General features: G+C 35.4%; 1 pseudogene; it reads right to left on the bottom strand.

The window, feature by feature from the left end:
* Window positions 1-9,253: 9,253 nt before the first annotated feature.
* Window positions 9,254-16,535, bottom strand: LOC121420803 (annotated as a pseudogene).
* Between the last annotated feature and the right edge of the window lie 7,965 nt (window positions 16,536-24,500).

Genomic DNA, 24,500 nt, shown 5'->3' with positions numbered 1-24,500 from the left:
ATTCAGAAGGCCGCTATAAAACAAACAAACAAACCAACCAACAAACAAATGAATTCTGGAACAGACTTCACTCAGACTATACACCAAAGGTGACGACCATGCCGACAGGGTATTCGGACAAGGGGGATTATGGAACTGCAACATGAAAATGCTTTTAGTGTTGTTTCTCATTAAAAACATGTTATCATATTATGACTGGTTGAGGAATTATACATTTGTTACATCGGGCCTGCAAGCTTTTTTAATAAATAATTAAAGTGTTTTCCTCTCCCCAGGCTTATTTCAATTTAATTTCTTTCAAAAAAATATCCTGTGCGGCCACCACCTGTCCTTATAACGCCGTCCTGAAACAGGGCCTATGGGATAAAAGAAATTGTAGATTAGTTTATCCTTCCCGAAGGCACAAGCTCCTTCTCTTGCATGGTAAACAAAAATGAAAACGAAAATGAAATCACAAGAATGATAATGGTAGAAAAGGATTTACATGTCTCCTTTTTTAAGTTTTGAGACTTTGTGGCCCGAATTCACAAAGGTGGTTTCTGCAGAAACCATAGTTTCAAACGAAACCATCTTTGTGAATTCGGGCCTGTAAGTCTAATATAAAGTTTATCGTGAGGTATAATATCGCCAAACATAAATATACAGCAAGAAGAAAATTTGAATAGAAAACGGTAATTTACATTTCATCGGCTGACAAAACAAAATTGATTCGCAGACTGCGGTCCCTTCCAAATTAATTTGTAAGTTTCGCTTAATTCTACAAAACAGTTATATGCACATCCCGGTCGGTATGCAAATGAGGGAACTGATAATATAACTTACTCAACATTTTATTTGTATTTTATTATATGGAATATTCGAATTTTCTCCTCATTGTCCTGTGAAACAAAGTATTATTTTTCCGTGAACATATATAATTACCATTGTATATTATTTTATGGTTCTGTCAAGATGATCCTTAATTGACAAATCTGCAAACGTTAAAATAATGCATAATTCGAACAAAAAGAACAACAATATAAATAGAGAGTAATGGACACCATCGATTTTCTTGTTTGCATGTTACTAAATTGTGCATATAAGTATTTTGTGAAAAATAAGCGAAACTTTAAAATGTCATAATTTTCTTATTTTACTTCAGATTTTGATAATATTTTCAGCATCATGCTTGTCTGACTTTCATATCTTGATCGAAATCAACAGTTTTATGAGATGGACTTGACCTTTAAAACAGAAATGTGACCCCCCCCCCCCTTAGAAAGCGAAGACCCCTTTTTTTGCTTGTCAATTATTTTCGTCAACGAAATATCCTTAATTTTGTTGGTTGAAACCTTTCTTTATTTATTTTTTGGCTTGTCATTTTTTTCCTCTGGAAAATGTGCGCCCCCTTTTTTCTTTTTGAAAATCCTGGATCCGCTCCCATTGTATGTAGATAATTCTTTCATCGATTTCCAATACTGTCTTTTTCAGTATCTACCTTGTGACATCGTAACAGTAAAACATTACATGTACGAAGTCTGAGATATACTTTTAATGGAAACATGAACATGGTGAAAAATATGCCTGTTTTAAAAATTTAATTACTATGATAATTAAAGATACTTGTTGTGAGATGTGATCTCAGTTAGAAACGGAAAGCGACTCCGACATTTATTTACGTCATTTTATTTTTGTAAGTAAACCAGTCAGGTCTAAGTGCGAATGGCAGTTTTTGAAATTTTGAAAAATGCTCTCTGAGATTTGTAATTTATGTGCTTCAGAGCTTCAGTAATTCCAGAAAACTAAAAAAAGAATCAAGTCAAATTGCGATAACAGCATTTTTTCTGTTAGATTTGAGATATAAGAAGAATAATCAATATTTAATGTGGGGGAATTTTTAAGACAAACTTTCACGTCAACAAATTCTCTATTCATTCTCGTTGCATTTATAGGACAGACATTTGTAATAAAGAAGAGAAAAGTCTTTATCAAATCGGTAAGAGATGGCTTCTCGCAGAAATAGGCATCCTCACACCTCTACTCATCTTGACCACTGCTCTCAATGTACGAATCTTGAGGATATCGCTCAAGTTCACCAAACGACAGGTTCTCCCACGCCCTCTACGTTCGTCACCACTTTTGAGGTCCGACACTCGGTCTTCTTCAACTGCTACAGATTCAACTTCAGTATCATCTTCTTTATCATCCTCGTCCATGAAGTCATCCTGCAACCGTTCTTCTCCTTCGTCTCCTTTCACGCCCTCTCCTCCCAACGCTTTTTCTCATTTTTCTTCGTCTTCTTCTCCTCCTAATTCTAACACTTTTTCATTTCCTCAGCACCCCCCTTCACCTTTTAATTGCCCTTCTTCCTCACCGCTTATCAAGTTGGGAAGCCCTAACGGAGATCGAAACCCGCTACCTTTCAATTCTCACCCCACCCCTTGCCCACTTCCGCTTCAAGCTCAACATTCCTCATCACCTAAACACCCCTCAAATCCCGAATTTGGTCGGCATAATCAGACCAGAATTCCTGGACCCCTTCTCCCGTGCATCCCTCCAAAGGCCACCCCCGATCCTTCCACCCCTCTACCATCTCCCGACATCCTACTAATTGCCCCTCCGGGGGTCCCCTCCAAATCTCACTCTACATCGTCCGGTCGCCAAAGAAAAACCGACCACCATTCGAACCGTGGATCATCTCGTTATCACATCAGGCGGAGCGATCGCAAAGCCATCAAGACCATCGCGATCATCACAGCTACATTCTACATCATATGGGTGCCACTGATAGTCTATGACATCCTTAACTACTTGGAGATCCCGATGGAAAGCTTCGTGAGTGCAGTTAAGTTAATTTTAATGGCTAGTACGTGGTGGAATACATTCCTTTACATTGGAACTGACAAGAACGTCAGAAGCCATGTCCTCCGTTGTCTTAGGAAGTTATTTAGATGCAAGAAGAAAATATAACTGCTCAAAAGTATTTTAGCGGAGCTTACGAGACGTTAACAATTTTCACGTATTTTAACGAGAATGTTACAATTTTCACTATTTTTTTGTCAGTGAGTGACGGAAGAAGTTTTAACCACCTGGGGCCCGTTTCATAAAGCTGTTTGTAAGTTAAGAGCGACTTTAAGAATGACTCTTTCTTACATGCTTAACCATCACAACTGAATATACCATTTTCCACAAGAAAGGATCACCAGTCGTTCCTAAAGTCGCCCTTAACTTACGAACAGCTTCATGAAACACCCACCTGATTAGCAAGCATTACCAATTCAAATTTATGAAAAGGACAAATTAAATATATAGATATTGGCATGACTTGGGGAAAAATGTTGTGTAGGGTTTTGCTGACTTATACATTTACGGCGGAATGTTATAGTATTGATCATGTTTGTTGTGGACTTGCCCCACTCTTTACACGTATTTTCAGAACTAGAATATCCATTTTCATAGCGGATTCACGAATTCAAAGTCTCCTTCCGTTCGTGAAATCTCCTTTACAATAGTCAAACTCAAGTGACGTGTTGCTTAGATGGTAAAAAGCTATGAATCATTAAATGTTGCTAAAGAGTTGTAAATATATTAAGTAGATATAAACGTTGGCTGCGAACATGGTTTCATCGTGATGGAGGAAATGATTTGTTTAAGGTTTCCAGAAGACCTACAAGAGTCCTATTTTCAAACATGTCAAAAGCTCATAATGACTTCCCTTTTCATGAAGAGAGATAGAAGTATGCTATATGTTGATTGCCGCCCCCAAATCCTTTATATAATGAGATTGTTTCCATTCATACTTGTTGCAATCTACACATTAAGTTGCCAATTTGAGATCGCCTTAGGGATCTCAGTTGGAAACATCCATGCATTTTAAACAATTTGTTCCCGGTTCGATTCTCCCTAAAACCTTCAGAAATCTGCTTTCCCCGATTGTGATTGCTTTGTCTTTCTAAATAATTATTTTATATATAGAAAATTCAATCTTATTCCTCCCCTTTCCATTATACTTTTTCAGAGCGATTTTCATGAGGCAAATCATTTTTTCTGCCAGTAAAGAAACCCCACAAAGTTTGGACTCGGTTATATAGGTGTGACTCTAAGATAAATGATTTTGATTCACCCTACCAAGTGAAAAAAATCCCTTTCAGACTGGCTACAGCTTAAACATGTTAATAGGACGAAGAATAAAACAAAAAATGACAAGGATCAAATGATTTTTTTCAAATATTATATTAATTGTTTTCATTATAAATATACAGGTATGTTATTTAGAATAATAATCAAGCAACGATGAACATGTGAAATATTTCACGATGACTGTTTAAATAATACATATATAATTACCAGCAAAGTCGACTTAAAACCGAACGATGGTATGACATTCTGAACAAGGTAATATCTTTGACCAGTCCGGGTCCCACAAAGACTTGTTATAATAACAAATGGACAATTTCTATAACAAATTTACTATCAGCCAATCAGATTGAAGGATTTCCGTAGCTTTTAACTGGTATTGCAAATTTGTTATTATAACAAGTTTTATGAAACGGGTCTCTGGATTTGGTTTCGTTGGTCCGACTGTAGCACTTGACGTCTTTAACTGGGGCCGCGGAACCGGGGGCGGGGGGGGCTTCAGCCCCCACTTTTTTTTTCCAAAACCGTGTACAAAAACGTAAAAAGGACCATATGATTGTGATTTTTTGCATGGTCAGTCCCCACTTTTGGATCAGTTCCCCCCTTTGAAAACCGTTCCGCGGCCCCTGATATTATTTTAAACAAATCTATCCCCGCATTTAGTAGCTAGTTTCTATATCGATATAGTACCACGTTTGGAGTTACTCTCTTAAAAACCCAGGTCGAGTTTTATGTTAATAAACAGTAAAAAAAAAAGATTGTTGAAGCCCATTACTCTGACAACATGCTGTGTATATAAACTTTTAAGAAATTGTTAAAAACTTTTTGCACAACGTTTAAAAACTTTAAATAACATGTTACATGTTAAAGTTTTAAGATATTGTTAAAACTTTTTAAAACAACTTTTGATATCTTTGAACGAGATGTTATATTGTAATTCATTGGTAAAGCTTTCAAAGCAACTTTTTAAAAACTTTGAACAACCTGTTTCAAACCATACACAATGTATAAGCCGTTACATCGGAGTGACGGTTTATACATAATTGTTATCAGATTGACGGCCTAAACTACGTACTTGATTTTTAAAAGAAAGTTTATAGTGTAATAAGTACAATACTTCACGAAGGAAAAGTCAATGTGGGTACTAGATATTATTGACTAGCACACACACAAAGTGTCAGTGCACCTCCATGCTCTATGCCAGAAGGAACACACAGGGCTCACAGGCCTAATTCATTTCCCATGGACTCGTGTGTTAAAGTGGCACTTAAAAAGAATTCATAAAAAGATAAGGAGGAAATTCGAGGGTTGAATGTTTACTACCAGTGGATAGGATAAATGTCTGACATTCCATATCTGACCAGAAAAGGGTACCTCGACCGGCTCATTTGAAAAATAAATCAGCATTTACGAAGACTACACCTGACGGGACCAAATTCATCACTTGAGAGAGTAAAATGACCATAATTCTTCCGCCAGTAAAAATATAGTTCCATAGTGGTGATATATCTTTCCAATTTGGAAAAAGTAAGTTCAGTAGGTACGCTCCCTAGAATCAGTGTTGGATTGTCAGTCGTATTCATTCATTTTTGTCAATCAGCAATATAAAATTAAAAAATTGAGCAATGGGGTTGGCTCTAATGAATATCTTTGGCCTGCCAGTTGTGATTAGGCCTGTGCAGACCACAGTGGCTGATTTCTAGTTTGGTGTGGACCGTTTTGTGTTCAGTGGTGTTGGGTTAAAGTTTATTGGCAGCATAGCACCAAATTTAAAAAAGCAGCTGCTACACACTCTTAAAATGTTGTACAACATACTGTTTACACAACAATCGGTTAAAAAATCATAATCTGGGTGGTTTTAAACCAGTATTACTGCGTATTTTTCACCCAAAGCACACATTATTGGTTTAAAACTACCCAGAATTGGAAAAAGTTTTAACCAATATTGTTGTGTGGACAGTCGTTGCCCAACATTTTTAAGAGTGCGGGGATGGATTTCAATTGGTCTTGAGATGTCAACATTGTAATCTGAATAGTTTTTAAGACTCAGAATAGGTCTTAAAGCTCGGGGAAGCAATCTACATTGTGCTCCTATAACACCAAGACCGGACCAGGCCATTTAAATCCGATGAATTAGAACATTTTTGACACTGTCTTTCTTTTAGTGTGGTGGTCCTAAAATTAAGTCAATTTAGTTGAGACACTGACACTTTTTCGTTAATATTAGATTAACGGAATTTCAACCATTTGCTATATTATCAAGCTTTTAAGAAAATATATTTTCTTTTAAGAAAATATATTTTCTTAAAAACTGATTATATAGCAAATGGTTGAAATTCCGTTAGTGCCCTTTGGTAAGGCATCAATCCTCATTACCAAGTCCCTTGGAGAGGACTTTAAGCCATCAGTCCTCTGGTTGCTTGCAAACAAGCATTCATGCATTCTTAGCAATCAGGTAAAAAAAATCACGACCAAATCAACAAATGTATAACCACTCTCAACGGGGGGGGATGGCAACATATGGAATTTACCAAAATGATATCGCCTTTGGGTCCAAGCCAAAATATAACTCAAATCTTTGTACAGTCATCCCTGGTTATTATTTGATCACAGTGAATTTAACTATAGGCTATTATATGTTCACTAGTTTGTTCCTCATTTGTCTTCTTGAATAAAAACTTCGGGTTTACGTCAACTGCTGTTTCTACCCATGTTTATACCATGTCATCACGTCGTGTATGTGCTACAAGTTACCAGTAACCATGTCAACTGCATTGAATAAAACATACTTTCACTGCATAATTGTGATTAACAGAGATTGAAATTCAAATTTGTTAAAGTGACTAGAATATATGAAAAAAATACACATTGATTTTACAACAATCACGATCAACCAGCTGCACAGGACACAAATTATGAGTGTTACCGGGGGTGGGAGGGGATGGCGGCCAAAAGATGGATTCCTGATGAAAGGTAATTTCTAGTAGGTGTAATAATCATATTACATTTTCCCTCCTTTTTAGATCAGTTTAACTTATAGAACCACTGCACTTAAACAAATATTGGGTAAAAGTGCACCATGGGGGTAGTTATGTACCAACCAATATTGGGCATTTTTATTCATCGAGTGTGATGAAAATGTTGCCCTTTAAGAAATTGCTGCTTATTCTTTAAGCTTACTGGAAAATATGCTTCCCGCATTGGGTAAGATACTGCCAAAAATTGCATGAATGGACACATATTTACCCTTGTGCTGGTTAAAATTTTACCCAATGTTTTTTTTTACACTTCATTCTTATTTTGTTTAGAAATTATAAAATATGTGACAGGGAATAAAACGCCATCTAGTGTTCTGTGTCATAAAGACTTGTTGTAAGAACAAAATGCACAATATTCATAAGTTTACTATCGGCAAATCAAAATGGAATGAATTTGATACTGAGCGGCAAACCGTTGTTTCAAAATTCCTATTAAAACAAGTTTTATGAAACGGCCTCTGGGGATCTCATATATGGCCGCTCAGGAAAACATATCTTTAAATGGTTAAAACCAAATTAATCTACATTTTGTAGAACACAATTCATAAATATATATTTTTTCTCGAAAAAATAAAATTAATGGGTTCGGTTTCAGCATGCATACATTGGCTTTTGTTATACCTCAGTCATAGCGCCTTACGGCGAATCGAATGCAGCCGTTTTATTTTTTTGAAAACAGCTACGTATGAAAAGCTCACTTGCAAAAGGGGTTAGGTCCATTTTTCATCAAATTTGATTTTTATGTCTCCATGTATAGATTTTTAGAAGCTCTATAAGATGATACTTAAGAAAAGTTGAAATTCCTATCTAAAAGTGAACTAAAATGGTAAAGAAAAATAACTTTTTTTCAAAAGGGGTTAGGTCCACACAGATTTTTTTTGGAAAAGAATATCATAAAAAATGAAGACAGGTAGATTTCTTTTATACCCAATTTTATGTTCTCATGGTAGGGTTTCATGAAAAATCAGTTTCGCATAAGATTACTGCAATATGGGAGAATTAAAAAAAAAAGATTTTCTTGGAGTGGACCTTACTTTTTGGAACAAAACTCTTCTGAAGAACTCACTTGTCAAAAGGGGTTAGTTCCATTTTTCATAAATGTTATTGTTTTGTGTCTCTAATTATAAACCTCTAAATTTTTAGTCAATCTGATGATACCAAAGAAAATTTGAAATTCAACTGAAAACGTGAATGAAAGTGGCAAAGAAAAATATTTTTTTTTTAATCAAAAGGGATTGGATTCATTTCAGTTTACTTGCAAAAGGGGTTAGGTCCACTATGATAATTTTTTTAAATATATATAAAAAAATTGAAGACAGGTAGATTTCTTTTATACCCAATTTTATGTTCACATGATATGGTAGTACATCTTGACAATTTAGTTTCTCATAAGAATATTGTAATAAGTGAGAATAAAAAACGTTTTTTATTCTCGGAATGGTCTAAAGTGGACCTAACCCCTTTTGCAACTAAACTCTTCATATACATTAGGTGGTGTGAATAAAACGGCTCGCCGTACGGCCGCCATAGAGCAAATGTGACAGAGGTATAACTCTAAATAAGAGCTTACTTTGAATATGTTATAGCACCAGTATAGATGTCAAAACTTCTGAAAAATACAATGTTCTACCAACTGCTATTCATTTATTACAACAATGATAATTATGAAAAGTGAATATACCGACTTACAGTTTAATAGTAATGATAAAAAACGAATGCATAATTTTGGTAAAGAACATAAAAATAGGTTATCAACAATCACATATCAAATCAAGTTGTAATAACGACATAAATATGAACTTTTTGAAAGTTAAATATTGTACTCTGAAGAGTGCAAAGTTGCATCTTTTTGGGTGCAAACAAACATTTCTGTGTGCAAACAATAACAAATAGGTGCATTTTGCACCATATTAGGGTGCACACTGCAAAAACTCTGGTATTGATTTAACACCAACCCGGAACTTATATATGTGCACACCGGAGAAGTGTTTAACAACACCAGTTTCGTTTTGGTCTAAAACCAGATAGGTGTTTGTACAACACCAATTAGTATTAAAACAGCTTCGGTTTGATTTCAAACTGGTGTTATTTCAATACCTGTCTGGTTTGGACATATATATATTCCAGACTGGTGTTAAATCAACACCGGATTTTTTTGCTGTGCAAGATTACACCCAAAATGTACCACCCCTTTTCAGTTAGGGTGCAAACTTAAGCTTTCATAGCTTTCTAAATTTAAATACTTTTTGAAATGATTGCACGTAATGGCAGTAAATATAGAGAAAGATAAACCTTAAGCAAAATGTAAGCAAACTATTGGCTATTTAATGTCAATGTGTTCGCATTTGATTGAGCATATTCCGCTATCAACGTCTGACTTTACCTCAAACATCCAAAAATATCACTCCAAAGAATAACGCATTATGATGGCATTCATAACCTCGTCGAAATGTGCAAAAACAAGATGAAAGTTTCATGTGATAAAATGGTGAAGAATGAAAACAGAATTAGCATAATCGTTTCAAAACATTCAACAATAGAACAATTTTATCAAATAGTACAGACACATTAATCCAATATAATTCTCGTATATAATTTGTTTTCATAAATTAGAAAATATGATTTTTGTTAGGCTAAACGACACACATTATATATTGCTGTAGTTTCATGTTGTCATAATTTCGTAACGGCAAGGGAAGGCCCGTTTGGACCCAATTCATAGTCTTTGCACACGTCACAGGCACTATATGAATCCGAACTACACGAGTGTTCTCCCTGATGTGACGTCATACCACCATCAGTCGTGATGTCACTTTGGACACTCTCTTGGTTCGTGACGACTCTCTTTCGTCTACGCCCTCCTCCTTTATCAACTTCAAAAATTCCGCCGAATGCGTCTTCGCAATTTTCGTCTTCACAATCGTCGCCTTCGAATACAGGGTTGATCTCGCCGTAAGAAATGTCGTGGTCGCTGTCAGCGACCGACGTCGATGATGACGGTTTCCTCGGTGAGGGCGTCATACGATGAGGATGAACGAAAACCCGGATTTGCGATGTCTCTTTACCGTCTGTTATAAGTGCTTTGTTGTAATCGCGATCATCCTTGTCGATCGATAACCCGTTATCGTCGTACAGGGTTTCGTTGAACCTGTGTTGTTGAATGAAAGGCGAATGGCCTCCGTTTCTGTGAACTGTGACCTTTGGGGTCATCGAAACGTTGTCATGGAAGTCCGATGACCTGGTGCTGTTCTGCAAGATTGATTTACGCGATCTATGAGACAAAAAGGAAAAAAATAACAACTATTACACAAATAACAATGATAATAATATACAGTTCTTGTATAGCGCATATCATATTATTAATAATGTCTCTATGCGCTTCCAAAGGACTTGGATATTATTACCCCAGCTGGAGCATGACAGCCGTAATTACTCAGATTACAGCGCACACGCATTTCAAGGAATTATTCCCGCCAGGTACCCATTTACCTCACCTGGGTTGAGTGGAGCACAATGTGTGCTGCAAATGGTGTATGATGTTGATTGCATTTACTACAATGTATAATCAATCTTGAAAATCAAGCATACGATTAATCGCTAGCCTATTGAAACTAAGTTACAGGGGCTTGCCTCCGATACAAGCTTTGCTTTTCTTGGCAAGCCCCTCCGTTCTATTTTATATAGTTATTAGTCAAAGTTACTTTACTTCGCCTTAGTTCTCATTGCTTATACCTTTTAATTCTTATGCATTATTCTGATTGATGTTGTACTTTAAATTTGACTATGTATTGTTACTTTGATTTTGTTGTGCTTTGTGAACGGAAAATGAATAAATCTAAATCCAAATCTAACCTTTGTGTTACAGAACCTTGATCGACAAAGCTATGCATGTTATTACCAGTCAGGGGCCGCAGAGTGGTTTATAAAATGTGTGTGCGAGTGTGGGGTGTGGGCGTGTGTGTGAGCATGTGAGGAGGAGGGGATAAGGAAGGGGGGGGGGGGATTGACCATGTAGAAATCTACTGAACAGTTCCGCATCCCCTTCCTGTGTGAGAGAGCAGATAGGTTATAGGAACTATGTGGACATTGGAGATAAGAGAGATTAGAAGAAGATACCTACAAAGAAATAGACAGAGAGAGAGAGAGAGAAGGGAGCGTGGAAATTATATATATATATATATATATATATATATATATATATTATATATACATCGTTATTGACCCTATATACCGCGGCGTTCAAAGCTGGGGGCCCGGGTTCGATTCCGGCAGTTTTCGGGATCACCAATTTTTCAAAAGGGTAGATGGCTCTGGGGAACCTTGATTTAAGCTACGCCTACCTTTGTTCTCTTCATCCATTTTCTATCACACTATAAAACTCTTGGTTAAAATCTGTCAAAATTTTTATAAAGATTGATAATTTGGTAATAATTTGCTCTATGGGATGATAATTATATATATATATATATATATATATATTTACAGTGCGTATAAAAAAAACGGGGTAGATTTGGAAAGTCTATAAAATTTTTGTTTCAAATTATGATCTCTATATTTTGGTGTCAATATGTGCTCTGGAGTCTTATCCTTCAAATGCCATTTAAATAATTTAGTTTTGTTCATGCTTGAGCGAACACGGAATGATTTTGTCTGGGGTAAAAAAAGGAGCCGGCATGCGCCAAAATGACATAAATTGATAAATGTGATGGTCGGACTTCTTGCTAATCAGCAGACTTCCTCTGAAAGGAGAATGAAACCATTGGAACAAGATAGCTTGTGTGAAAACAGATAAATCAAAGAAATAGATCAACGAAAGTTTGAGAAAACTCTGACAAATAATGAGAAAGTTATGAGCATTTGAATATTGCGATCACTAATGCTATGGAGATAGCAAATTGGCAATGCGACAGAGATGTGTGATGTCACTTGTGAACAACTCTCCCCATTACTTTAGTATATATTTCACTTAAATTGCCTCTTTTATCACATCTATCCATAAATCATGTGTTCTTTCTACATGAGGGCATGTAATACATATTTTTCAAGAATACATCATGGATAAAGAGTTTGTATCATCATAAGAAAAAGCAAAAAGAGACATTTTGAGGGTATTTTATAGTCCACCAAAGGGAAAGTTGTTCATCAGTGACATCACACATCCTTGTCGCATTGACAATGGGAGGATCTCCATAGCATTAGTGATTGAAATATTCAAACGCTCATAACTTTCTATTTGTCCGATTTTTCTCAAACTTCCTTTATTCTTATTCTTTGATTTTTCTGTTTCTACACAAGCCTATTTGTTCCAAAGGTTTCATTCCCCTTTAACATTTGCATTATCTTTGCCATAATTTTCGAATTATGCGGTCAAAATTCATTTCCAAATCTACTTATTTGCTTGAATAGTTCTGTTGTTGTTCCTTTGTAATATGTTCTATTGTAGCTTTGAATATTCCTTCTTTAGGCAAGAACATTTTTTTAAACCAAAGTATGGGAGAGCGTGTTTTTTTTTTCAAATCCTTTCATTTTGTGATAGCCCATTATGCCACTGTTTAAAGGCACCATATTGGTGCCTTTAAACAGTGGCATACTGAGGGTGGGGACTCGGGGTACCCCCCAATAAAAAAGATGACCAAGGGAAAAAAACTGGAAAGGAAAATGACAGAAAACATAGAAAGGAAAATACAATATCATTTTCTGAATATTAGTTCAAATTACAAGATTGGATATTTTAAGAAAAAGTGGAAATTTTTGCTTGTTCGCTTCACAACTTTTTAATATATTTTACCCGATCTGCCATATCTTGTTCCTTCGAAATTGGCTCAATATACCATTGCTATTAAAAGACATGATTCCTTTCCTGTTTGTCCTATCAAGCACATAATTAAACTTGGTAAAGGATTCAATAACCCCTTGCAAATAGGATTCATGTCTTTTATATGTACCATAGCATAATTTGTTTCTCCTAATAATTATTAAAGGTACCATAACATAATTTGTTTCACATAAAAGGATTTGAATAATTACAATTCGCCAATTAATAATGCAAATCTTCTTACTTGGGTAGACAAAAATTCTCTTCTTTTCTTTCTTATGAAGGAAAATTCAAAGGTAAAAGAAGTTTAAATGAAAAACAAAGTAATTCAGGTAAATAAATAAATTCTGTAAATGAAATTTGACAGCATAATTCGAAAATTATGTTAAAGATAATGAAAAGGTTAAGAGGAAGTCTGCTGATTAGCCAAAAGTCTTATCATCAACTTTCTCATTTCTGCCATTTTGGCGCAAGCCTCTTTTTGAACCCCCGACAAAAACGTCCCGTGTTCGCTCAAGCATGAACAAAATTTATTTTTTTAAATAGCATTTCAAAGACAAGATCTTAGAGCATCTATTAACATCAAAATATAGATATAATAATTTGAAACGAATTTTTTTATAGACTTTTTAAAACTGTCCCGTTTTTTATACGCTCTGTATAGACCCCAATTAAGGCTCATAATAGTCCACGAGGAAGCCTTCCCGGAAGCCTTTTACTTGGTTCGATGCTTGACTTTTCCAAATCAAGTGACTGTGTGATTTTCCTAAAAAATTGATCTTCCATGATGATGCTTGCCGATAAAAGCATGATGAAATTGAGCAAATTGTGATTTAACTCATTAAAGCTTAAACACGCGATTTTCAAACCAGTTTCATCTTGTAAACCCCCACAATATTATATTTTTCATGTAGTGATTCAAATTGTAGACGTGGGTAGAAAATTGCTTCAACTGGGAGGGACGATTACAAAACAAAATAAATCAAATACTGTGTATAAAGTCAAATTATAAGTCATTATCAGAATATTTTTAAAAATATATAAAGGAGAGCAGTAATCGTCTTCGGGAATAAAAAGAGAATGCCGCAACGATTTATCCTACCGATTTACCCCTCCAGGATTTCAACACGATATTTATCGTTTGTGTTTAATAAGTAATTGGAAAAGTATGAAAGAATAAAGGAAATTATATTATAAAGAAATAGACCGATGCATGCAAACAAGGTAATTTTCAGTGTTCAATAAATTTTGATGAGTTTATCCCCTCTTTACGGAAGAAAAGCTCAATAGGAAAGTAAAGTCTTCAGGCTAGTGGTAACAAACCTAATTTATTTTTGACAAACAGGAAATGTGGCAATTTCTTTTATAAGATGGATCCGTTCGAAATTCGTCGAGAGTGAACATGTGAACAAAAAATTGTTTTTTGCTGTTTTCAATATTAGTCCAGGGCCCATAGAAAATTGATTAAACCTTGTTTTTTCATATATACAATATTTGTTGGTGCTGATTACGAATCTGAATGATGCCACTCGTGAAACCTTGAGCATTTTCCTATGGGCGCCAAAATATGCAAATTACCCATGAAAATCATAAAATAACCGCACAATGGCTATAAAATGCATGAAATTGTGTGGCAGGAGTGAAAAGAAACCTTGAGCATTTTCTGCAAATTGGCAAAATCCAATATGGCCGCCAAAATATGCAAAGTACCCATGAAAATCATAAAATTACCCGCACATTGGCTATAAAATGTATGAAATTGTGAGGCAGGAGTGAAATACTCTCTGAAAAAATAATTTTGTACAAAACATTTTTCTTGATATTCAAAATGGCGGCTATTTTAAATATCAAAATACAGCAATTTTCCCATACATGACATACTAAATGATATATCTCGTTAGTCATGATGATTTGCATACAGTACTTCGTTAATAGATCACAATTTCTTTTCTAATAACCAGTTTGTCCAATAGTCACGTCGTCCATAAACAATTTGGTCTGATTGGATAAGTGCTAATTGGGCGAAATTAATGAAAAGAAAGTAGGTATGAGACCAACTGGTAATTAGACGAAATGTTTGTAGACGAAATGTTTGTAGACGAACTGGTGATTAGACGAAGTGATTATTGGACCAAATGGTTATTGGACCAAATGGTTGTTAGAAGAAATGTTGATGGACGGAATGGCATAAGACTAAATGAAGGTAGACCATGTGATAAGTGGACCAGTTGGCAAAAGACGAATCGGCAGTTTACCCCTAAGACCATTGTCTCGGACACGGCATCTCCTATATGTCCTATGATAATAATAATGTCAATGCTAATAATAGATTTGGTTGGTCTTAAATGTTTTCGTCGGTATGATAGTGCATTAACACTATTTATGTCACTCAAACATTACGTACAATAAGGAGCGCCACCGAGGAATATCGATGGAGGGGCATAGGCGGCGGAAGCGGGGGGGGGGGGGGGGACAGGTCCCCCTAGATTTGAGGTGGGGGGGGGGGGCGGTCCCCCCTTAATTTTTAGTTAAGAACTTTATTTTTTGCTTGTCAGTTTTTTTTCTCATGTTTTCTCCTGCGTCCCCCGAAAAAATTCAAGTGGACCCCCTCTGAATATGTTGTGGTCCCCCTAAAATTTTGTTTGATAATCTTTTTTTTATAATATTTTTTGCTTGTCAGAAAATTTTGGTGGTCCCTCCTAAAATTTTGGTTGATAACTTTTTTTTTGCTAGTCAATTTGTTACCCGTCTCCATCCCAAAATTTCAGGTGGACCCCCTACCGACCAACGCTATTACGATATTTCGACTAACATGACACCGGTCGGTTTGGACCGCAGTTTCGTTGATGAGAGGGTTTCGTCGCTATAGGTCACACGATCCTAACTACAACTGGCAGGCAAAAGATATTCATTCGAGCCAACCCATGCATAGCTCAATTTTTAAATTTGATATTGCTGATTGACAAAATTGAATGGATATTATTGACAATCTAAGACTGATTCTAGGGAGGGTACCTACTGAACTCCCCTTTTCGAAATTGGAAAGATATATCACTACTTGGAACTTTTTTTTACAGGCGGAAGAGTTATTGCCATTTTACTCTCTGAAGTGATGGATTTGAACCTGTCAGGTGTTGTCTACATAAATGCCGATTTATTTTTCAAATGTGCCGGTCGAGGTACCCTTTACTGGTCAAATATGGAATGTCAGACATTTATCCTATCCACTGGTAGTAAACATTTAACCCTAGAATTTCCTCCTAATTTTTTATGAATTCCTTTTAAGTGCCACTTTAACACACGAATCTATGGGAAATGAATTAGGCCTGTGATGCCTAATACTGACCTTTGCAGGGAAGAAGTGTCGCTTGACCTGTGTAGCGCCACCTGGCGTTTGGAGAGGGGAAGGAGGACGTCCTTTTTTCGATGTTCCCGACATCTTTTATAACCAGCCACCATAAGGAGAAATAGGGACATCCCAACAAGGCAAGGCATGATGAATATTATCGATGAGTTGCTCTGTATCGTCACAATCAGGTTATAGGAATTCGAACCCGTATTTCTTGATTCTGTATTCAAGAAAAGAGCCAAAAAGAAAATGAAAAGATAACACCGTTATTAGTACAATTTTTGTCTTTAAACTTTTTTCCTCAATATTACAAAGACTCCAATCATGAAACTGTTTTGAATTGCATTCATGTATTTACGTAATCATAAGACTTTATCATTAAAAAATTATTTAAAATTCAATCTGTTGAAAAGAAACAATCACGAGGCTATTTTTGATTCTGCACACTTGTCTTATTTATGTGAATATTTAGTAAAGTGTTCATTCTCTTACTATTGAATTTTAAACATTCACTCTTGAAAGCTAAACATGATTGAAAAAGGACATCGCCGCAATATTCACAATCATACATTTACTGGTATGAAAATATACCCAATATTCAGGTGGAATCTAGCGTAATTAATGCATGTATTATTGTGCCCACTTTTGTCATGGAACAACTTAGGACAGTTTTTTTTTCTTCTAATTTTGGGGACGAATCTTCCTATCAATCGCAGGCTTTTTAAACATTTGATCAAAGTCTCCTTTTTACCGTATATTTTGCTTTATTTTTCACACTTCATCGTCTTTATTGATATTTCTCTTGTTTTACACCCCTAAATCGTTTTCCCATTGCTGAAACATATTACGTTTATACCTAAAAGGTTTTTAAAGGAAAAACCCAAATAATAGGTTGTACGGAGACGGCTTAAAGATGCTTTGTCAATAATAAGTGAAAAACTTGAATACATGCAGCATATATCCGATGAAAGGATTTCTGTTATTAAACTCGGGATAATGTTACAGAGTGCTGCATAATACCAAATTCTTATTTGGATATATTGTGTACACATGGGGATGGGGAAGATGCATTAATGAATAAAATATATATATTTTCGGGTGGCATTCCTCTTGGTAAGGAGAGAAAAGACAAAACATGAATATAGTGCATAAGAGGATTAAATTGATTAAATTCAAAAGAGGATTAAGAAAATGAAGAGGACGAAGAAGAAGAAGAAAAAACCTTTCATAAAGAAAAACCTCTTTTTAAAATAGCATATTTTAAAAATAAAAAGGTATAAGAAGGAGAAGAGAAAGAACTAGGAAAAGAGGAGAAAAAGAAGAAGAAGAGGAAGAAGAGGAAAAAGAAAGAAAAGAAGAAGAGGAAGAAAAAGAAGTAGAAGAAGAGGAAGAAAAAGAAGAGGAAGAAGGAGAAAAAAGAGGAGAAAGAAGAAGAAGAAGGAGAAGGAGAAGAGACGAGAAAAGAAGAAAATGAGTAATTATTTGGAATATTAGCTGTCACCCCCGGATTTGTAGGCCTACATATCAAAATAAAACGAAATCTGTCAAAATGAGAATGAAAATTGACATATTCAAGGATGAGACATGTTTTCTTCTATTTTCCTGTCTCGTATAATCCAAACAATTATATACGCAGATTAAAAAAAATATATTTTGGAATATTACTCTTAGTTTCTTCTCTTTTAAATTACATGTTAAAATCATGTAATTTAGTCTTACAAATTGATATGGGTAGTTCAGTGATTAATTACTTGCATGCGAGAACCCTATAGTCCTTGAAGAGTGCATGTAGGTATGCCGTCGGCTGCAACAATGGCTCAATGCAATAAAATATTCATAACGGCTTCCCAAGTCAGTCGTAAAACACTCGCTTAAAATGTTGAAAGCGAACCTATAGACAAGGTCGCTAATTGAGTTGGTAATTGCAATGGCAAGGACCATAATTTTTAATCCATATAATGAATTGCTCAGGTATTTACGGCACAATGTGAGGGACTATGTTCTGATATTAGGAATTCAAGGACAGATAATATTTTTATCAAATATCCTTCATGACAATGAAAAAAAAAAAGTCTTTGGTGAAAATTGTTGAATGAAAATAGCACATTCGTCATGAATTCCAAACAAATGACCTGGGCACCGTCTTACAAAGAGTTACGATTGATCCAATCAATCGTAACTCTATGAAAATCCATCAGTGTCATAATTTTTTCTACAGGAAGTTTGCACAATGTACTTTGTAAACAAAAATAAGCGCAGTGACTTTTCAAGGAAACAATGAATGCATGAATATACATCATAACTAGAAAATACTTTGAACAATCATGCTTAAAAGGTGTTTACATTGCTGGCCGTCCATAGTTGCGATTGATCGGATCAATTGTAACTTTTTGTAAGACGGGGCCCAGATATACCTCTCTTTATGATAATTAGGAATAGCGCCCAAGGGGTGCAGGTGTGCAACCCCTCTCAATTATAAATTTGTGAGAAAAAATATAAAATCCAAGGAAACAAAAAGAAGGGAAAATGGAAAACGAAGAATTAAATGCATAAAAAAGAGTTTTGGGGTCAGATAACTCTAAATTACCCGTATTATAAAAAAAGATGTCAACTTAAGGTCAGTTTGCCCATTATCTGAAAATTCTTGCGCCGCACCTGATAATTCGCAAGGTAGGTGTTTTAGATGAAAGACGAACTGACTGTTTGACAAAATTATAATGTAAAGGATTGGTTGAAGTTTCCATGAGTGCTCAATGCCAGGCCAGAGCAAAATATGGCCCTGTAGAAGGTAAAAAAAAAGACGTCATGTCCATCCGAAATGAGCCATCGCGTTAAACAAATACATCACCCTATTTCAAATAGGACTGTCAGTTTATGAGATTTAAAGGTGTACCTTAAAGATGAAAGAAAAATAATCTTAAAACAAGCCTTTAAAAATATGATCTCGAGGAATGTTAATACAGACACGAAGCGGTTTAACATGAGTTCGGTATGAACAGCAGGTCTGCATGACGTAACTTAATCACTATGGAAACGACATTAATATTGACATTATCGAAGAGGCGACTTTGGAAACTGTAAATATCTACCAAGAGATGGAACAAATATCAAGAAACAATAATATACATCAGCACATAAAATGTTACCTATAGCAGATGACATTTACAAATTAATTCTACAAAGACCTTTGTAAAAAAAATATGAAACATTTGAAATAAATTCCTGACAATGGACAATTGGTATTTCTCTTTCATGAAGGGTAGATGAAAATAAATACTTGCAAACATAAAAAAAGACGCATGACATTTATTACAGGAAATACCACACCGTACAATGATTAGCAGGATTACTACAAACACAATAACAACTTAAAAAGAATCGTCTTCAGCATAATGATTATACAAATAGTATGGGTTCAATGCAGAAAATTACAAGCTAGGTATATACGCCTTTTGGTACAAACAACCGATTTATACACAATGTGAAACATTAGCACAATGGTTTACACTTTTTGTATTACTTTTGATTTGATGATGCTGCTGCTGACGTTGAAGATGTTGATCTTGATGATGATAGTCATGATGATGATATTGATAAGTTGGTGATGTTTGCATGATGTTGATGATGATTTTTTGTTGATGATCATGTTGATGACGTTGTTGTTGTTTATGATGATGATGATGTTGATGATGATTTTGATGATGATGGTGTATTACATTACATTTACATTGCAGTTTTACATTACATCGCATTCACATTACACTTTTTTGAAAGCGCATTACATTTTTGTTTCTTTGTTTTGTTCTTAAAGCTCAGCATGGCTCATCTCGATCACACTTATGCAATTTACTGTATGATTATAATCCATCCCGTAACCTTTGATCAGCAAACAAACACTTCTTCAAATTCCCCAAACCCACACATGATTTTATGGTAGTAGATCATTTGCTATTACAGCTTGCCCAACCATTTGAAACAAATTACCCCTTCATATCAGACAGGCATCCACTTATTGAACTTTCTAGTCCGTAGTTAAAACCGATCTTTTCCGTAATTCATCACTAGGAGTAGTATAGTATTGGTAAATATTTTATTGGTAACAATTGTAAGTTCAAATATTAGGTAAAAAATACTGTAATTCATAGGTCTATTTCTTTTTTATTTTATGATGTGTTATTTTGTGTCCTCTATTGTAAAGTGCATAGAGAAACTCTCTGTTTATTATGTGATATAGGTGATGCATTATTATCATCATCATTGCCATTACCATTATTATTAGTATTATTATTACTATTATTATTATTATGATGATGTGGATTGTTCCAGGCCCTCGTTACACAAAACTTAGCGAGTAATCGTACGATTGACTTTCGCGACAGAATACTTTGTTTTCGCATTTCTCTTCTTTTAAATCAACACATAATCAACAATGTTCAAATATTAATCTTAAACATCAAATTTACGATTAATCACCAAAATTTATGTGATGGGTTTCTGGAGTACATGATGGCCATCACAACCAAACCTTAAAAATATTTAAATAATTATGCGATAAATTTCTAAGAGTGGCCCAGATTCTCGATCCCCCTCCCAAGTAAAAAAAAAATCGTGGTCGTACATTCCAATAATAGAATTTTAAAGCATTCATCTATCTATCTGTCTACAGTAAGGATAATTATGTTGTTTACCATTAAACCCATATGTTAAGACATGGCTATCACCCCCTTCTTTATTCAATTACAGCAGGCTATTTGCATCTATCTACTTCAAGCACTGAAAACAATATTTAATTACGGCGTTTTATTTTCAAAACAAATAAGTGTGTATGCTCTGTGTCGTCTAAACACTTATCACTGGTGCAGACGAGAGAGAGAAAAAAGAGAGAGAGAGAAAGAAAGAAAGAAAGAAAGAGAAAGAAAGAAAGAGAGAGAAAGGGGGAGAGGGAGGGGGAGGGGGGGGGGGGTTGTGGAAGGGGTGGGATGGATGAAAAAAATATATGAAAGCGTTATAAACGAAAAGTTGAGATCACGTTGCACTTATCATTAATGTAATTGTTCGGAGTATCATTTAGATTCACTTGAACTGCGCCTGTCTGCAAAATTCCACTTAACATACATCTTCATACTCCAAGTAATTATGGGGTTCTAAATAGGTCAACCCCATTAGGGCGATACCTCTAAATGGCGGGTTTATAATTGACTATAATTTAATCTCATTTTTTTTGTGGCAAGTCACGTGACATCTTCAGCCAGAAGAGCGCCAGACCACGTGACTACTTCAGCCAGGAGAGCGCTTGACTAAAGTGGGTTTTGGGTGCGCTAACGATGCGGCTGGGAAACCCCAATATTCGCGCGGTCGGATAAAAGTGGACGCATTATTTGAACGAAAGGGTGTTATTTACTGGCTTTTATTTTCAATACGTGCTGGAAAGAACTCGGAGTTCTCACAGTGTTATTACCCTTATAAAAATCGCCAATGGTATTTGAATGGTGCCGAATGGTAGTTGAATGGTGATCTGAATGGTAAATGGTACGCGAATGGTATTTAAGTGGTGTTTCAATGGTAAGTTCTTAATGGTAATTGGTAGTTTATTTAATGGTAAATGGTATACCATATACCGAATGGTGTTTCAGTGGTATGTGACTAATGATATGATTGGTATGATGAATGGTATACCATTTACCCAGTGGTGTCTCAGTGGTATTCAATGGTGTCTCAGTGGTATGTGCTTGTAATGGTATGATTGGTATGATGAATAGTATACCATACATCCAATGGTGTCTCAGTGGTATACAATGGTGTCTCAGTGGTATTCAATGGTGTCTCAGTAGTATGTGCCTGTAATAGTATGATTGGTATGATCAATGGTATACCATACACCAATGGTGTCTCAGTGGTATACAATGGTGTCTCACTGGTATTCAATAGTGTCTCAGTAGTATATGCCTCTAATGGTATGACTGGTATAATGAATGGTATTCAATGGTGTCTCAGTAGTATGTGTCTCTAATGGTATGACTGCATGGTATACCATAATATACCCAATGGTGTCTCTGTGGTATACAATGGTGTCTCAGTGGTATTCAATGGTGTCTCAGTGGTATGTGCTTGTAATGGTATGATTGGTATGATGAATAGTATACCATACATCCAGTGGTGTCTCAGTGGTATACAATGGTATCTCAGTGGTATTCAATAGTGTCTCAGTATGCCTCTAATGGTATGACTGGTATAATGAATGGTATACCATGCACCAATGGTGTCTTAGTGGTATACAATGGTGTATCAGTGGTATTCAATGGTGTCTCAGTAGTATGTGTCTCTATGATGGTATGACTGGTATGATGAATTGTATACCTTATACCCAATGGTGTCTCAGTGGTGTCAAATGGTGTCTGAGTAGTATGTGCCTCTAATGGTAGACTGCATGGTATACCATTATATACCCAATGGTGTCTCAGTGGTATACAATGGTGTCTCAGTGGTATTCAATGGTGTCTCAGTAGTATGTGCCTCTATAATGGTATGATTGGTATCAATATGGTGTCTTAGTAGTATGTGCCTAGTGGTATATATAATCATGTTGGATAATTGTAAAGCTATAGTGGCTTAGTGGTGTTTGCCTAATGAATGCCATTTGTGTTAATGGTGAATGATATGCCCAATTGCATTACCCATTAACATAATTCCGAAGATTTAAAGAAAATATATCAAAGATTAAAAGGTATTTAGAGTTAATTAAATATTTGACCTGTGACTTTTATGCGAGCAGCTTCCCCAAATCAAGTGTAATCGCTCATGATTGTAAACATGGTCTCTTTCATTCGTTTAAATTGTCTTTGTCCTTATTAAGTAAAAGGTCTATATGTGTTTAAATATTATTGATCCAGTGGTTATGATACAATATTATAAATTTGTTATATTTTACAATTGTACATATTACCGTCTAAATTTAAATCTGATCCAATGGGTGCAAAAATAAAATCAATCGGTCAATGAAATCTTTTTTGATAAAAAGGGTTTTAATTTTTAATTAATAAGTTTTATTCTATTTTTATAATCATTTTGCTTATGGCCGCTTTTTGTAAAAAGAACTATATATTGAGTGTTTCAAGAAGATACTTGCAATCAATCCCAAAATTTGATCAGATGCAAATTTACAGGTGATGATACATTAAGTTTATCTAGAACATATCAATTTGGATTTTTTTATGGATCAGTTGCAAGTTTGCAATGAAAAGTATGACTCTCATGATTTTGGAGTCTGAAATTGATTTGCGTTCGATTGCTTCGATTGCAAGTTTCTTGCAATGCCCCATATTTTGCTCAAAATGAATTCACTGTTGGTTGTCTTGGTCCCCCAACCTCTATCGAATTCCCATCCGCAAACCCTGATTTGGTCTGTCTGCAACGTCAAAAGCCCCATCTGAACCCATTTGTACGCTATTATAGCTGCTTCCAATCATTGAATTATTTCACCCTTTTTTTACAAATGATATTTTCAAAATTCTAATTCTATTTTTAGACCCTAAATATTCTTTCCCACTTGTGGACGGCGTTTATAAAGAGGAGAGCTATTCTATAGGCCGGCATTACTTGATTGAAATGATTTATCCACATGGTCTTGCTCCCTCACCCCTATCAAAATTCCCTGCCGCCATACAGGGTATAGTACAATGTAACAGAAAAGAAATCTACTGAATGAAATCTCAATTTCAATCATTACAAAAGCAAATTAAAACTAAGAGGAGTGAGTAAAAAAATATATATAAAGGGGAAAAAACAAGAAAAGAAAAAAGGCAAAGAAGAAAAGAAAGATTAACAGAAAAAAAAGACAACGAAAATAAAAAAGAAAATAAGAGAGAGAACAGGAAAAAGAAGTGAAGGGATCGAAAACTTTTTTCATAGATTCCAAGATCCAAGGAAAACAGTGGCACTCACGCCATCATGGTTTCCAACCCAGAAGCAATCGAGAGGAAAAAGAAGACACCCCTGATTTGGTTTTAATCCACCCCCCCCCCCATTTGGCAAGCAGGGCCGGGCCGCTTAATTGGCTGCTTGCTAGCTAGCTCTATTGCACGCGCGCGCGCGCACGTGCGTCTAACCGCCAATTACAATATTTGAAAAAGAAAACTCCATCTACCGGGACCGCCGTTTTGCTGTTGATAAGTCCGTCGATAAT

The sequence above is a fragment of the Lytechinus variegatus genome, chromosome 8 (assembly GCF_018143015.1).
Source record: "Lytechinus variegatus isolate NC3 chromosome 8, Lvar_3.0, whole genome shotgun sequence".
Classification (NCBI taxonomy): Eukaryota; Metazoa; Echinodermata; class Echinoidea; order Temnopleuroida; family Toxopneustidae; genus Lytechinus; species Lytechinus variegatus.
This window is presented reverse-complemented; position numbering and strand designations above follow the sequence as displayed.